The following is a 17,706-nucleotide window of genomic DNA, read 5'->3' on the forward strand; positions in this document are numbered from 1 at the left end:
AGGTCCTAGCACATGAGGAAAGGAGAGTGAAAGGTAAGCTGGTCCACTGCTATTTGGTCAAGTTCGGGAACTATTCGGCTCTTGATGCCAAGTGGATGGAGGAGGAGGATTGAGCACATTCTCCTCAAATACTAGAGCTTTACCTTGAGGCTTTGGTTTAGCACGGACTATTATAAAAGTTACCGATGAATTAGTAGGTTGAATTTGGTGCCATGCGGACTACGCAAGAGGGGGCACTCCACTCCTTTGTCACAGGTTACCTCGATGTGAATTAAGTCACTAATTTCTCTATGACATCTTAGGGATATTGACACGTTGATAATGTTTTGCTGCATGAATTTATGAAACTAGTCTTGCTTGGTGGGCCTTGCTATATAACATCTCTAGAATATAACATGACATATGCAGATTCACATTTAGCATCTAGCACTGAAGGGAACAAGAGAATGACTGATTTGGCAAGGGCAACACTGCATGAAAGGGATATACATTTGAAAAATGCTATAATGTTTATGGGAGGAGACAAAGTTAAGTGCATCGATTATTAGAGATTATAGGGATGATTACAGTTGAGATTATATCCAAGCGAGGTTGTACTACTATGTCTACTGATGAATGTTTTTTCTAGTATACGTGCTACATGTAAATTCTTGCAAACAGAAAGTATTTCAAAAAGATAATTTTCATCAAATGGTTGATAGTGTAGAATGTCAGCTCGCATTTTTGAAGGTGGATGTCGAGTGTGTTTTGTCTTTCTTCTTTTGTAGTTATTCCCAGTATAATGAATGAGAACAGTGATACATGTAACTTCACCTTCTGTGTTTTGTATAATGGCATCGACAATGCATGTTGCACCGTTTGCCGCACCAATTGTCAAGTCGATGTTTTCAGTGATCATGCAAGGCACGCTAATTGCGATCGAGTCCAGCTCATTGAACTTAGGGTCTAGGAGCCACTACTGAAGGACATTTATGTTACCCGCGTTCGTCTTCATTTCAGCTTTTGTAATATCAGTTTGATTGTACAACTTAATCAAGGCAAGGTTGTTTTAGTGTTGGACGTCTGATTTGTGAGTACAGATTATCATAGTAGAGTTGTTGATGTAGTCATGCACATGCGCTTCATCTATAATACATGCACCCAAGGTACAATTGATCTCATCTATGGCTGGTTTTCTTTAAAGAATAATGGTTAAGAACTAAAGCAATTCAAGGTATGTTGCATGTCTTACACAGCATGGCATCTTAATATACAAAGTTGCATGTAGCTAGTGGACCGAGCTTGTGATATGGCATGTGTTACAAAGATGCCGTGCGTGACTACAAACTAGGGGTAGTTGGGCAAGATCATCGAGCAAGAGAACACAACCAATGTACAGCTTGTTACGTTGACATTTTGTCTTACGATAAGATCAAAAGTTGTTTGGATTAACATAGATAGCTCGTCTATAATTATAATATCTGCCTCTTTTATGTCCAAATATCGCTCATCGGTCTCATGAATAGAGAGGGGATACTGTTGATTCGTGGTTGGTATCCTGAACTAGTAATGGAATGTAGATGCAATGCTGCTAAGTCTTGTTGCTTTCGCTCCGATGGCAAAGCGCCCAACAATAATACAGAAGTGAGGACAGAAAAAGTGTTTCATTTTTCTCTCGACCTCGTTTATCGCTATATATGTGAGGTACGCCGCCGTGCAAGAGGATATATATAGTAATTTAAAACCATGATCTAGCATATGGACGATAATCTAGTTTCAAGTTGGCTACAATTTTCTCCCTAGCTTATTGACACTTGGATTGTAATCTGCTAGGTCTTGAGAACTTCATACTTATACCTAGTACGAGAGAAACGAGGACATATATAGTATGGCATTAATTATTTAGACACCTAGTATAATATCAATTATTTAGAGCTAAAGTAAAGATGCACAAGGTGAATTCACTATTGCGATACACCACATGCATTCACTACTGTAATACATCACAAGCATTGGCTAGCAATCGTATGCAAAGAGTTGTGTGTGTAACTAACATGTGCAGATATTGATCGACATCGAGTGTATAGTCTTGAAAATGAGATCCAAAAAAACCGAAGCAAAGGAAGTAATGCGGAAAATTCTAAGACAAACAAATAGATAAAGCATGAATGAACTGCAACAATAAATGAGGTGCTTTACTAACTTGAAATGTTGTACTGATGCTTTTCAATTGTCCATTCTACACGCCGATATTTGAGTCAAGCTACAAAAAAGCAATGTAAATAGTTAAACATATCATCTTGCAGTGAAACGTCACATACTGAAAGTGCAAAGTATACAGTGCAGTGTCATACAGAGGTGCCATACAAAAGTATGGTGGAGAGCTGGCACTGTGGTCTCTCCAAAAAATTACAAGAAATCAAATTCGTGCCTTGCCCCGTCGCCTTTATGTGTTGCGCCAAGCAAACGCATGTGCATGGAAAATTGGATGTAGATAACGCACCTTGCAGTGTTGTCAAGTTGGAGTTGTGCTTGTGCATGCAGTGTTGTGAATATATGTCCTTCCTGCCATACACAAAACACACATATGTAACTTTATGTTGTATGTCCTCAAATTAGTATTACCTTCTCTCTCTCTCTCTCTCTCTCTCTCTCTCTGTGTGTGTGTGTGTGTGTGTGTGTGTGTGTGTGTAGTAGGCTACAGTGTCACTTTCACAAGACACACAGTTAGTACGGTTGGTCTGGTCTGGCTCACACTCGACGGACTCCCTGGGTTGGGCAGTGACGTGGCAGGGATACGGACGGTGGTCTAGTGGACATCGTGGCCAGGTCACCACCACCACTCAGTTTGGAGATAGACTTAGACAGCTGACATTTATGAGCCGTTGGCGGCTCTATATGGTTGGACATATGAGTAGTAGTTGTTGGGTCATCAGATCATCTTCTTCATATATGGTCCAGTGTCGTTGTCTAGAGGAGAGAGTCTATACACACATCACGTCTGCACCATCCCTGCACATTTGAGCCTCGACACCCCCATTGCACATGTGAGTTCTGGGCTGGAGCTGAGTGTGCTGCCACGCCAGAGTTTGTACTGGTTCCTTTGAAATAGTCGAGTCCATATGTTCTGGTCTGCTATTGTGTCCCAACCGGCCCGTGGTGCGGTAGACGTTGGCTTTCACCCGAAATTCTTTACTTTAAACACACACAGAGTACTTTGCAAAGGTAACCTGTAACGGGGATTAACACCTAAGTACACACACGACTCAAAAGCTAGAATGCTCCGAGCAAACGCTGAAACCCTGTAGGCCCCAAAATTGGCGCCCCTTTCGGTATTTCTTTATTCTTTAACAGAGGGAATAAAACCTGTGATCTCCTACAAGCTGCCCCGCACAATCTAGGCTAAGAAACACCTGTTCTGGCCCGATTTCGGCAGCATAACTGTACTAGGACGCTTCACAGTCAGTATCCCCACACAATAGGTGACTTTCCCGACGCATGCAGACACTTTGCAAAACCCGGCGAGAATCTGCAACACGCTGAATTCTTTGTTTTCTGCCCCGAAAATGCGCCAGTTCACCTGTACAACGGTCCCCTCGCGTCCCCGAACATCCTTAGGGTATTAGGGTCCGTTTAGGGCCGAAACCCTAAACCTGCAAAAATACACAGCAGGCTGTAATTCCCTGTTTTGGGCTCTGTTTTGCGTGCCGGTCGCATCTGTAGCAAGACCTTGAGCTCCCGCACATGTAGGCCTACTTGCTCTTTGAATCAGACGAGATTTCTGACGTGAACCCTCTCGGAATTCACCTGTACCTGCGGGGGATTAGCCACTAGCTAATCCAGTACCTGTGCAAGAGGCTCTTGCCTCAGCAATCGCGCATGAACCCACATAACTGTACATTGGTCAAATGAAAAGCCCTCTAGTGGGGCATAACATACTGCTCGTAGGGGAGAGAGAGAGCAGTGCGTAGCGTGCACCGCATCACTCCTGGCACCGCACTGTACATAAGGGGGAAGGAAGCACTCCATAGCTCTTAACCTATGGTAGATGCAAAATGAGGCTCCTATCAGCTTAAAATTCAGCGCCAACTCTTCCTTTGTGAGGCAAGTGCACAGAAATGTGCCACTTGGCGCATTTACAAGCATTTTCCAGTTTCGGGTTCGCAGCTTAAAAATCTCCCGATTGGTCGCCCAGTTGACTTCGCGGCAGAGTTGTAACATGTTCCCCTAGTCATACCAGGGGCAATGACGCAAACACATTTCGTGGCCCAAAATAGCAGTTCCCTAAATTTTAGGAAATGATTCAGTTGGGCTCCTTGTGATCATCTGACCATCTATCCTCATTGGGACCGCATCCAAAAGTGCAATGTGGCCCAACTGTCGGATACTTTCTGTTGGTAGTCACACCTTGACTCTAGGCCTTTATTGAGTTCACTTCCTAGTATCCACCAACTTGCTAAGTGCGACGGGGGGACCTATATGATCTTGCTCTGAGCCTAGACATCCTCTTACCATACGGATTCCAATGCCAACCATTACCCATTTGCGGGTGAAACTACTGTTCACATTGGCCATACAATGTCCGACCGTTTGCTACTTCAAGAAGAGGGTCTCAAAAATAAAACAAAACCCCTTGGAAAGAAACCAACAACTAAAGTTAGCAGTTGCCACGTCCTCGTGACATAGTTAACAGTTGCAACGTCCCGTGACATACCCCCCTCTTGAAATCGCAAACGTCCTCGATTGCATACCATAAATACACGCCACTGATAATCTTGTGCTATTAACACTCTTTTATCATCGCATGTATCCGCAAGAAAGGTCGTAACACATAGATACAAATGACTTAATGAGGCCTTCATACTTTTGTCATTTCCATCTATTACACTGAATTCATATGTACATTGGATGTACTAGCTCTATCATTACCCCTCCTTTGCACACGTTGGGTTGGGGCATATGTAGGCTGTAACCCAAAGGCTTCAAGGTAAAGCTGCAATACATTTGGTGACTCTGAAAGCTCATGCTCTTCCATCCACTTTGCATCCATAGGCGGATAGTTCTTGAACTTCACCAAATAGCGTCTTGCAACTTGTCCTTTAACTTTTCTGTCCTTATGTGCCAAAACTTGCTCAGGTACTAGGATCTCATCAAGTTCCTCAACTTCTGGCTGATCCTCATCTGGCATATCTTCTCACACATCACCCACGAAGGGTCTTAGAAGACTCACATGAAACGCATTATGAATCTTCCACGCATCAAGCAATTTCAGCCTGTAAGCCACATCGTTGATCTTGTCAAGCACTTGAAAAGGCCCATAGTAACGCATGCTGAGCTTAGGAAACAGCTGTTCCTTGCCCTTCATCTTCTTTAACCTTGCCTTTTCGAACCTTAACAGAACCCAATCACCAGGTGATAACCAGGTGACGATCAACAGCCTTTTTCTGCTTTGCGTGAGTCTTCTCCAAGGCAACTTTAATCTTCTTATACATCTCATCCATGTTCTCAATATATCTATCTGCCTCAAAGATCTTGTCCTTTGTATGCAAAATGGGAGGAACTTTTTTGCCGCCTTCAACAATTTCAAAAGGTGCTTTGCCAGTAGACGACTGCACCATATTATTGTACGCATACTCAAGCATAGGCAAATATTGTTCCCACTTGCCCTTATTATCTGACACATAGCATTTCAGCAGATCTAAGACAGCAGAATTAGCCTCTTCTGACTGTCCATCAGTTTGTGGATGAAACGAAGACAAGAACTTGAGCATAGTGCCCATGTTCTCAAACAATCCTCTCCAGAACAAACTGGTCATGTGAGGATCACGATCACTCATAATCGATTGTGGCATACCATGGTACTTAAACACATTGTACATGAACAAGTGTGCCATTTGGTCAGATTTTATCTTCTTCCTGACAGGGATAAAATGGGCCTACTTGCTGAACCTGCAGATAATGGTCCATATACCATCATTCCCAGTTGGCATTCTTGGAAGATCAAAGATAAAGTCCATAGCAATGCTTTCCCATGGCTATCCGGAATCGGGAGTGGTTGTAACAACCCTGGTGCCTTTTGCCTGTCAAACTTGACCTTTTGTCAAACTATGCATGCTCGCACAAAGGCATCCACATCTCTCCTCAAGGTAGGCCAATAGAAGAATGTCTCTACCGCCTTAACTGTTGCATCAATGCCATGATGCCCTGCATACGGTGGGACATGACTCTCTTTCATGACCTTATGTCGCAATGGCCTAGTCACACAAAGTCTACCATGCATCATCATAAAACCATCTCTGAGGAGGTAGTGCTCGTGATGTTGCCCCTCTTGTAACTGTTCAAAGATCCTTGCAAAATCTTCATCAACAGTATACTGTTCCTTCATGTCATCTAACTCATGATGATAAGGAATTGACACAATAGAAATTTGTGGCTTTCTTGATAACGCATCAACCACAACATTCTTCTTGCCTTCCACATGCATAATTTGGAAGTGAAACATGGAAAGAATGTTTGCCCATCGCATATGCTTTTCGGATAACCTTGACTGTGCCAAGAAGTATCGCAAGGTCTGATGATCTGTTTGGACAACAAAATGAGCACCTAAGAGATAGTGCTTCCAGCTAGAAAGCGCATGAATCACGACCAAGAGCTCTTTCTCATAGACTTGCATAGTTCTCTCTGGCCCTTGCGAAATTCGGCTTTCATAAGCTACTACCCATCCATCTTGCATTAGCACTGCTACAATACTACTGCCACACGCGTCACACTAGACCACAAATGACTTCGTGAGATCTGGCAAAACAATAACTAGATCTGAAGTCAACTTTTCCTTTAAGAGACTAAAAGCTGAAATCTATGTTTAGGTCCATCTGAAAGTGACCTCTTTCTTTTGCAAAGCGTGAAGAGGCGATGCTATCTGTGCAAAATTTCTGATAAACCTTCTATAGTAGGAACACAATCCCAAGAAGCTTCTGACATCGTGCACAGTCTTCAAGTCTGGCCATGTCTTGATAGCTTCGACCTTTGCGGGATCCATTTCAACACCATCCTTTGAGACTATGTGGCCCAGAAATTGGATCTCTTCAAGGAAGAATTCACTTTTCTTAGGATTGACAAGTAACCTGTGACTGCGCAGCTCTTCGAACACAATGGTCAAGTGACGCCTATGCTCCTCTTCATTCTTCGAATACACTATCATGTTATCGAAGAACGTCCCAACAAACTATTGATGCGAGCGGAAAATCCGGTCCATCATTCTGTTGAACGTGGCAGGAGCATTTGTTAGCCCAAACGGCATCACTAGCAACTCATAAAGACCAAATGTCGTTCTAAACGCAGTCTTGTGCACATCCTCTGGCCTTATACGAATCTGATGGTACCCACTCTTAAGGTCTATCCTGCTGAAAATTGCAACACCCTCTAAACGATCGAGAATATCATCAATTCTAGGAATAGGGAACCTATTCTTGATGGTATTCTTGTTGGGGTATAAAGCCCAATGTGGTCGCCCAGGTAAGTGGACGGGCCGCCAAGTATGTACACATATTCTTTTGTAAAAACCTAATAAGAACTCACTATGCTCTACACATTACAATAGAGCGAGTTCACCATATCGTCGTGCTCTTCTTCTCGCACTCTCTCTCGCGTCGCACTTCCGCTCGTACTCCTTCAACTGGTATCAGAGCTCAGATCGAGGCTCGGGGCAGCACTGCAGGAGGCTAGAGTCACCAACTCATATTCGAGTGAAATTCGACAGGCGAAGACACGGCCCCAAATCTCGTGGGAGAACCCGAAGGTCCTGGTGTTGTCAGAATTTCATTCTGAGGTCATCTCAGCCACCGTTTGGCTTCGACAAAGCTCTGCGCAGGCCATTTTCGACTACGTGGTCTCGACGGGTGCAGATCCGACTCTGCAAATTTGGGGTTTTTGGCCTACGACTGCAGGTGCTGAGGATATCGACACTCCCAGAGTGTTGATTTGTAGCTGTCTACATATCGAAGGACGGCTCACAGTTCTTGGAGGCGTGTCACATACAACACGGACGCATCTACACACAGACTGTAGGCGACATCCACTAGTTCATCAGGTAGCTTGTGTTTGCTGCTTGATATTCCAGATTTCATCCTGACATTGCAGGTACTTCCACATGGGATGTATTGTCAAAGATGATGTATGTATGTTGAGGGTTTGCTGGCTGTGAGTCACGCAGCAAACAACCGCCGCAGCGGTTACAGCATACAGTGGGAAATTTGTGGATGTATGACTTTGTGGGAAGTCTATGTACTGTCAGATTTACTGCAGCCTTTGTTGAGGGTCGAGTGAGTTTTTATTCAGTTGGGGGATTCTCGAATGTTGAGATCCTTTCGGTGATACAGGTCTTGGAGCGATCCCTCGAGCACCCTTAGATAGGCAGCTAGGATGTATTGACTGTGAGTTAGACAGTTGGAATTGCATCTTTGCTTTACTACCGTTGAGGCATTGCCACAGTCTATGCTTACACGCCAGTGACAGGACAGTCAGAGACAGTACAGGTGCAGGACAGGTTTACCCATAGCTTACAGTGTCAGAGAGACTATGTTTTTTGAGCTGTTTTTTGGTCTATTTTTAGTACACAAGAGCCATTTTACAAAGGAGACTCTGCCAAAATTTCTGCAGAATTTGAAGCTTTCTTGGTTCATTTGACAGGTTGATATTGGTTCAGAGGTCAGTTTACAGTGGAAACTCTGCCGAATTTTTCCCAGAAAAGTAAACTACTGTGAAGCGTAGCTATGGCAGGATCACAGGACACCACTCTTTACAATATCAAGAAGCTGGATGGAACCAATTTCCCATTGTGGAAGAAGCAGATTTGGCACGTGTTGGTACAAAAGAAGCAGATAAAACCTATAAAGCTCAAGGGGATAAAACCAGAAGATATGGACGAAGATGAATGGAGCGAAATGGATGAATTGGCACTTTCTACCATTATGCTGACTTTGGCAGAAAGCGTTTACTTCAATGTAGCAGACGAGATGTCGGCTTATCAAGCATGGTTAAAGCTGAGTGATCTTTATGAGAAGCAGAGTGTAGCTTCACAGGTATACTGGCTTAAGAAGCTTGTTGACTTGAAGATGAAAGAAGGGACACCTATGTCCAATCATCTGAATGAATTCAACACAATCTATAGTCAGTTGTCAGCTCAAGGTGTCAAGTTTGATGAACCTGTTAGAGCTATGTTCCTGTTGATCACATTGCCGGAAAGTTGGGACACTTTTCGCACAGCTTTGAGTAATTCTGCACCTCCAGATGGTTTGAACATAGCACGTGTAGAAGGAAGTCTGCTTACTGAAGAAACCAATAGAAAGACAATGGACAAAGGCAAAGGAACAACCTTAGTTGTCAGGGGAAGGACCAAAGAAAAGTACAAAAGTGGAAAGAGGAATCAGTCTCGTAGCAAGTCCCGCAGTGCTAAAGGCAAGAGTGACATAGAATGCTACCATTGTGGCAAGAAGGGTCACATGAAAAGAGACTGCAGAGAATGGAAAGCAGAAAAAGGAAAAGAGAAAGCTGAAGACCATGGTGAGAAGAACAAGTCCTCAGTGAAGATTCAAGAAATAAATGTGACAAACACTCTTGCAGAGGATGACAGTCTAGTGTCAGGAGACATCTACTTCTTGAAGAATACAATGGACTCAGCTCTTCTTACAGCATCTGATGGAAATGCACTGAGTGACTGGATTATAGACTCAGGGGCATCACTTCATATGTCTCCAAACAAGGAGTGGTTTACTTCTTATGTGACCACTAAAGATCATGTTCGGCTAGGCAATGGGCAGACATGTGAGATCTTAGGTGTTGGAGATGTTCAATTGATGTTTCAGAATGGCTCTTCTTTCACGCTGAAGAATGTGAGACATGTTCCCGCAATTACAAAGAGCTTGATCAGCACAGGTTTACTTGATGATGCTGGCTACGTCACCATTTTTGGACAGAACATGTGGAAGATATCCAAGGGTTCTATGACAGTAGCACATGGAGTAAAGTCTGGAGGACTTTACATAATTTATGTATCAAATGTCTCTAAAAATGTAATCAATGTAACCGAGCAGCCGAACGTTTCTTTGTGGCATAGCCGGTTAGGACATATGTCCAAGAAGGGAATGGAAATCTTGTCTCGTTCTGGTTATTTGCCTGGCTTTTCATTTAATGATTTTGAATTCTGTGAACATTGTCTGTATGGTAAGCAAACACAGCAGCCACATAAGCATAGAAGCAATAGAAGAGATACACAGTTGGCACTTGTTCATAGTGATTTGTGTGGACCTATGCCTAACCTATCTCTAGGGGGAGCTTCCTACTTTATGACATTTATAGATGATTACTCGAGGAAAGTATGGGTTTACTTTCTCAAGCACAAGGATGAAGCGTTTAGTGTTTTCAAAACGTTTGTGACACTTGTGGAGAATCAGAGTGGCAAGAAGCTTAAATGCTTACGCACTGACAATGGTGGAGAGTATGTTTCAAAGGCCTTTCAGGACTTTTGTGAGTCAAAAGGTATAAAACGTGAACTTACTGCTCCTTACAATCCTCCTCAAAATGGTGTTGCTGAGAGGATGAATAGGACCATACAAGAGAAGGTCAGAAGTATGTTGTCTAATGCACAGCTGCCAAATGGGTTTTGGGCTGAAACTGTATCAACAGCTGTTCATCTTGTAAATAGATCTCCTAGCAAGGTTTTGCAGAAGGATTCAGTGCCAGAGATGGTATGGTCAGACAAAATGCCCTCATACAAGCATCTCAGAGTCTTTGGCTGTGAGGCATATACTCACGTTCCAAAGGAATTTAGGAACAAACTTGAGCCAAAGAGTAGAAAGTGCATCTTTCTAGGCTATGGTAATTCTGGTGAGATGGGGTACAGACTTTGGGATCCCGAATCCAGAAAGCTTGTCCTCAGCAATGATGTTCACTTTAATGAATCCAAATATCATTCTAAACCAGAGAGGGTTGAGGAGATTAGAAGAGTTGTCTTCCAAGAAGATGGACTTGCAGGTGCAAAACAAAATGTCAGGGCTCAAGAGGAGCATGGACAGGATAGAGTGGAACCATAGGTTGTGGCTGAGCTTGAGCCACCTATTGTGCGTAGATCTGGACGTGTCACGCGACCTCCTGATAGTTTGTTCCATCTATGAACTATGTCATGTTGACTGATTGCAATGAGCCTTCATGTTACAAGGAAGCAGTGCAAATGAAGGACTCCGGGAATTGGCAATTGGCCAGGCAGTCAGAGATGACAGCTCTGCATAAAAACCAGACATGGAAGCTAGTTAAATTACCACGGGGCAAAAAGGCTCTACCTTGTAAATGGGTTTACAGGTATAAGATCACCGCTCATGATAGTCAACCAAAGTACAAAGCAAGGCTTGTTGCCAAGGGCTTTAAGCAAGAACAAGGCATTGACTTTGATGAAGTCTTCTCTCCGGTGGTCAAGATGACTACATTGAGATGCTTTCTTGCATTGGTTGCCATATTAGATTTGGTGTTGCACCAAATGGATGTCAAGACAGCGTTCTTGTATGGTGATTTAGATGTGGAAATTTACATGCAGCAGCCAGAAGGGTTTGTTGAGAAAGGCAAGGAAGATTGGGTATGCCAGTTGTTAAAGAGTCTTTATGGCTTAAAACAATCACCGAGGGCATGGTACCATAAATTCCACAAGTTTATGCTTTCTCAAGGATACAAACGTAGTGAGTTCGATCACTGTCTATATACAAAGAAGGCTAAGGATGGCAGTTGGCTGATCCTTATTTTGTATGGGGATGACATGTTGATTGCTGGCAAGCACTTGGAAGAAATTTCAGCTTTGAAGTCAAAGATGGCAAAATCGTTTGACATGAAAGACATGGGTGAGGCAAGTCATATACTTGGTATGCGCATTGAGAGAGACAAATCAAAGAAGTTGATTTGGTTATCTCAAACAAAGTATATTGAAAAGGTTTTGCAACGTTTCAATATGGAGAAGGGAAAGGCATTGAGTGTTCCATTGCCACCATATGTGAAACTTAGCAAACAAGATTGTCCTGTGTCTGAGGAAGAACAGGCTGAAATGGATAAGATTCCATATGCGTCTGCAGTGGGTAGTTTGATGTATGCAATGATTGCTACTCGCCCAGACACTGCATTTGCAGTGGGAGTAGTAAGTCGATACATGTCAAACCCAGGCAAGAAACATTGGGAGGTAGTGAAAGGAATATTGAGATACCTGAAAGCTACAAAGAGTATGCGTATATGCTATGGGAGTCAGGAGCTAAGTGTAAAGGGTTTTACAGACTCAGATTATGCAGGTGACTTAGACAACCGAAGGTCTACGTCAGGGTATGTCTTTACATTGGCTGGTGGAGCAGTATCATGGCGTTCTAGATTACAAGATTGTGTTACTCAGTCTACTACAGAGGCTAAATATGTTGCAGCATCAGAGGCATGCAAAGAATCAATTTGGCTTAATCGACTAGTAACAGATTTGGGAATCAAAGAAGAGATGCCTGTGTTATATTGTGATAGTCAAAGTGCTATACAATTGGCTCGCAATCCAGTTTATCACTCAAAGACAAAGCATGTGGATGTGAAGTATCATTTTATCACTCAAAGACAAAGCATGTGGATGTGAAGTATCATTTCATCAGGGAAATGCTCGAGGATAAGCAACTTCAGCTTGTCAAAGTTCACACCACAGAAAATCCTGCTGATCTACTTACAAAAGGACTTCCCTCAGAGAGCTTTGCGCATTTTCGCAAGCAGTTAGGTGTAGGGTAGTACATCACTTCTCTACATCTCTTGTATATTAGCTTGTATAGTAGCTTCTCTCACACTTAAAGTACCACATTGGACTTTAAGTGGTCGCCCAGGTAAGTGGGCGGGCCGCCAGGTAAGTACACATATTCTTTTGTAAAAACCTAATAATAACTCACTATGTTCTACACATTACAGTAGAGCAAGTTCACCATATCGTCGTGCTCTTCTTCTCGCACTCTCTCTCGCGTGGCACTTCCGCTCGTACTCCTTCACAGAGTATGTGGAAATTTTTTATGCTAGCAAGAAAGTTGTATGATTAGCTTGCCTAGTTGGAGATCTTAGCATTACTCAAACTTCACTGTTGCATTGTGATAGTAAGAGTGCGATTGGTTTAGCAAAGAACCTTGTGTTTCACTCCAAGTTAAAACATATAGAAGTCCATTATCATGAGATACACAACATATTGGCTAGCAAGGGAATTGAGCTAAACAAGGTTCATATTGATGACAACCCTACAGATGCTCTCATGAAGAGCCTATCCTCCGAGCAGATTGAGATGACGGGTGTAGGGTGAAGCCATTTGAATGCTTCACGGTTATACATTTGAATGCTTCACAGTCAGAGATGACAGCTCTGCATAAAAACCAGACATGGAAGCTAGTTAAATTACCACGGGGCCAAAAGGCTCTACCCTGTAAATGGGTTTACAGGTATAAGATCACCGCTCATGATAGTCAGCCAAAGTACAAAGCAAGGCTTGTTGCCAAGGGCTTTAAGCAAGAACAAGGCATTGACTTTGAGGAAGTCTTCTCTCCAGTGGTCAAGATGACTACATTGAGATGCTTTCTTGCATTGGTTGCCATATTAGATTTGGTGTTGCACCAAATGGATGTCAAGACAGCGTTCTTGCATGGTGATTTAGATGTGGAAATTTACATGCAGCAGCCAGAAGGGTTTGTTGAGAAAGGCAAGGAAGATTGGGTATGCCAGTTGTTAAAGAGTCTTTATGGCTTAAAACAATCACCGAGGACATGGTACCATAAATTCCACAAGTTTATGCTTTCTCAAGGCTACAAACGTAGTGAGTTCGATCACTGTCTATATACAAAGAAGGCTAAGGATGGTAGTTGGCTGATCCTTATTTTGTATGGGGATGACATGTTGATTGCTGGCAAGCACTTGGAAGAAATTTCAGCTTTGAAGTCAAAGATGGCAAAATCGTTTGACATGAAAGACATGGGTGAGGCAAGTCATATACTTGGTATGCACATTGAGAGAGACAGATCAAAGAAGTTGATTTGGTTATCTCAAACAGAGTATATTGACAAGGTTTTGCAACGTTTCAATATGGAGAAGGGAAAGGCATTGAGTGTTCCATTGCCACCATATGTGAAACTTAGCAAACAAGATTGTCCTGTGTCTGAGGAAGAACAGGCTGAAATGGATAAGATTCCATATGCGTCTGCAGTGGGTAGTTTGATGTATGCAATGATTGCTACTCGCCCAGACATTGCATTTGCAGTGGGAGTAGTAAGTCGATACATGTCAAACCCAGGCAAGAAACATTGGGAGGTAGTGAAAGGAATATTGAGATACCTGAAAGCTACAAAGAGTATGCGTATATGCTATGGGAGTCAGGAGCTAAGTGTAAAGAGTTTTACAGACTCAGATTATGCAGGTGACTTAGACAACCGAAGGTCTACGTCAGGGTATGTCTTTACATTGGCTGGTGGAGCAGTATCATGGCGTTCTAGATTACAAGATTGTGTTACTCACTCTACTACAGAGGCTGAATATGTTGCAGCATCAGAGGCATGCAAAGAATCAATTTGGCTTAATCGACTAGTAACAGATTTGGGAATCAAAGAAGAGATGCCTGTGTTATATTGTGATAGTCAAAGTGCTATACAATTGGCTCGCAATCCAGTTTATCACTCAAAGACAAAGCATGTGGATGTGAAGTATCATTTCATCAGGGAAATGCTCGAGGATAAGCAACTTCAGCTTGTCAAAGTTCACACCACAGAAAATCCTGCTGATCTACTTACAAAAGGTAAGTACACATATTCTTTTGTAAAAACCTAATAAGAACTCACTATGCTCTACACATTACAATAGAGCGAGTTCACCATATCGTCGTGCTCTTCTTCTCGCACTCTCTCTTGCGTCGCACTTCCGCTCGTATTCCTTCAATTCTTATTCAACGCACGGTAATCAATACACATGCGCCATGAGCCATCCTGCTTCTGCACTAGAAGCACTGGGGAGCAAAAGGGTGAAGAACTAGGCTGAATCAGCCCCTTCTCTAATAACTCCTGAACTTGGCCCATAATCTCTTTCTGTTGCACCGCACTAACTTGGTCTATTTGGTGGGCTACACCCTAGCACCAAATCTATCGGATGGTCCTCACGTCTCTCTCGCGGCAATTGCGATAGTAATGAATCAAAAAAACAGTCACTAAACTTTTGCAAAAATGCTGACCTTTCTTTATCTAACACAGATAAATTTGACTGATCACTATCTGAGACATCACGTGCAAAAATCAAGTACACAGAAAGATGATTCTTTATTACAGAAGTGATAGCAGAAGCAGATACAATAGGGATTGACTCTCCGTTAAGCTTTACAACCAAGATGTGAGTTTTGCCCCTATGCTGTACAATGATCTTTTTGTTGTAGGCATCCAAGACTCCATGCACTCGGAACATCCACGGGATCCCCAACAAGGCGTCACAACCTTCCAGCGGCATGATGTAGAACTCTTCTATGTCCACATACAACTAAATATGCAAACGCGGTTTTCCAATGATGGGAGTAACACACTCTGAGTAGCCAAGACATGCCAACCCTGCCTCTGCTGTGTACCCCATCTCTTCAGCTCTGATGCTGTCACAAAGTGATGACGTGGCGGACAGCAGAAACCCTAATTTCTGGCTGAAACCCTCAAATACCTGCAAACCCTAAAATCTGTCAGAAACCCTAATTTGCAGCAAACCCTAATTTCTGGCTGAAACCTTAATTTCAGCAAACCCTAAAATCTGCCGGGATGCTGACATGCCAACTGGTACGAAATTCCGGAAATTGCGCCGCAATTTGCGCTAACAGCTTTTGGGCATTGCTTTTTGGATTCTACGCCATGAGAAAGAGAGAGAACTTGCTTTTTTTTTTTGAAAAAAAGACTCTCTAAGATAGAGAGAGAGAACTGATGCTTTTGATTTTGAAGCTTTTGGGCATCCCTTGTACTTTTAAATACGTGGAGAGGGCTTCACTTCTCAGAGCATCTGGACGCAGAGTCTGAGAGTGAAACCCTAGCCACTCTCTTGTACTTTGATCTGATTAATATAAAAAGAAATACCAAAAGGGGCGCCAGTCTTTGGGGCCAATATCTCTAGGCACGGAACTCCGCCGGGCCAGTGCAAATCTATTGTGATCTGTGAATTGTTTGAAGCGGTTATTTGGTGCTGTCGCAGTTGATTCTCGACTTTGTTCAAGTCTGTTACAGTGGTATCAGAGCACGGCCGATTTCTCTGCTACGGAACCCGATCCCCAAATGTTTTTTCCGCGGCACCTATGGCTTCAGGCAATGATCAGTCGACTCCCTCTGCATATGGAGATGTGGGCACGGATCACAACGAAGATTCGGGCACGGAGTATGGCCCGCCTAGGCCTACTCAAGCGGAGCAGCGAGAGATGGAGCGTCATCAATTGATTGATGATGCAACAAAGATGATGCTCAATTTTCCCAAGGACCCGAAGATGGCAAAATACGTGAACCAGACCTCTTTGGAAGAGGTACAGACGGAGTTGGCAGAGAACCACAACACCACTCCCGAAACCCGCTCTCAAGAAACCTTCTGCCTCCAAGAAATACACGGAGAAGGAACTGCAGAACGTGGTTGATGCACGGATTGCTCAGCTTTTCGACGTGCAAAAGAAAGACAAAAAGCACGGCAAAAAGCAGAAGAAAGGCACTGACTTCCCGGGATATTTGGGTCGTCGGTCGACACTCGATAAGGCAAAGAAACTGAAGAAGCGCGTCAAGTTTGAAGGCTTACCCAGTTCTTCTTCTTCTTCTGACAGTTCTTCTATCTCTTCAGACTCGAGCGAAGAAGACAGAAAAAGCAAAAAGCAAAGCAAGAAACAATGCTTCGGAAAGGGCAAGAAAAAGGCAAAGAAGTCTAAGTCTCACCCATTGAGTGACACTTCTACAGAGGACTCGTCTACCGACAGTTCAGACTCTGACAACGGAAACTTTTATGCGAACAAGAAGAATTTTTACAAAGCCAACCAGTATGCCTTTCTCGAAGATAAAAGCAAGAAAGTCCGAGAGTTTAAGGAAGGTGGCCAAGCACTTAAGTTTGATGCTTTTTCGGGATATTCCGATGCTTCGAAGGCTGTCTTTTATACAACAGTTTGACATCGCTTTCGCGGGAGGACGCTATTCAGAGAACTCCAAGATTCAGAGAGCTGCCTCTTATTTTAAGGGGAATGCTTGCACTTGGTGGTCCACGCTTCTATTAAGCAAGACTGTGCCAGTTACATGGCTGAAATTCAAGAGGCTTTTTATTTCTTCTTGGTTGACTCAAGAGTTTGAGCGAGATATACGAGCTGCTTGGAACCATCTCCGGATGCCCAAGAGCGATACAGTGAATTCTTACTGTGAAAGATTCTGGAGCTCTTTTCTACCCGCCTCTTCATTCAACAAGATCTCGTTCAGAGAACAGATTGTGCGGTTTACCTTGGGTCCATCTACAGAGATCCGAGACCACTGCTTGGAACAGAAGTCAGCTTCTATTCAGGAGTTGATGAGTCATGCGAAGCGGGGCTTTGCAATTCACTCTGGCAGTCTGACCTACCCCACAGATGAGGTCACGACGCAACGAACCGGACAGACTTATGGGAATGAAAGTAGAATAACAAAGAGCAACCCAGAGAGAAAGGATGCACGACCCAGG

General features: G+C 43.3%; 1 long non-coding RNA gene across 7 annotated transcripts in view; it reads right to left on the reverse strand.

The window, feature by feature from the left end:
• Window positions 1-17,706, reverse strand: part of LOC147438563 (uncharacterized) — a 104,787-nt gene that overhangs the window by 29,391 nt on the left and 57,690 nt on the right. For all 7 annotated transcript variants that reach the window (XR_015184507.1, XR_015184506.1, XR_015184503.1 and 4 more), the window contains exons 4-5: window positions 2,483-2,544; window positions 2,183-2,242 (exon numbers count right to left, since the gene is read on the reverse strand). This is a non-coding gene — a long non-coding RNA (uncharacterized LOC147438563). The remainder of the gene's footprint in view (window positions 1-2,182; window positions 2,243-2,482; window positions 2,545-17,706) is intronic.

This window comes from Adiantum capillus-veneris, chromosome 16, assembly GCF_014529385.1.
Source record: "Adiantum capillus-veneris isolate H3 chromosome 16, ASM1452938v2, whole genome shotgun sequence".
In the NCBI taxonomy this organism is placed as follows: Eukaryota; Viridiplantae; Streptophyta; class Polypodiopsida; order Polypodiales; family Pteridaceae; genus Adiantum; species Adiantum capillus-veneris.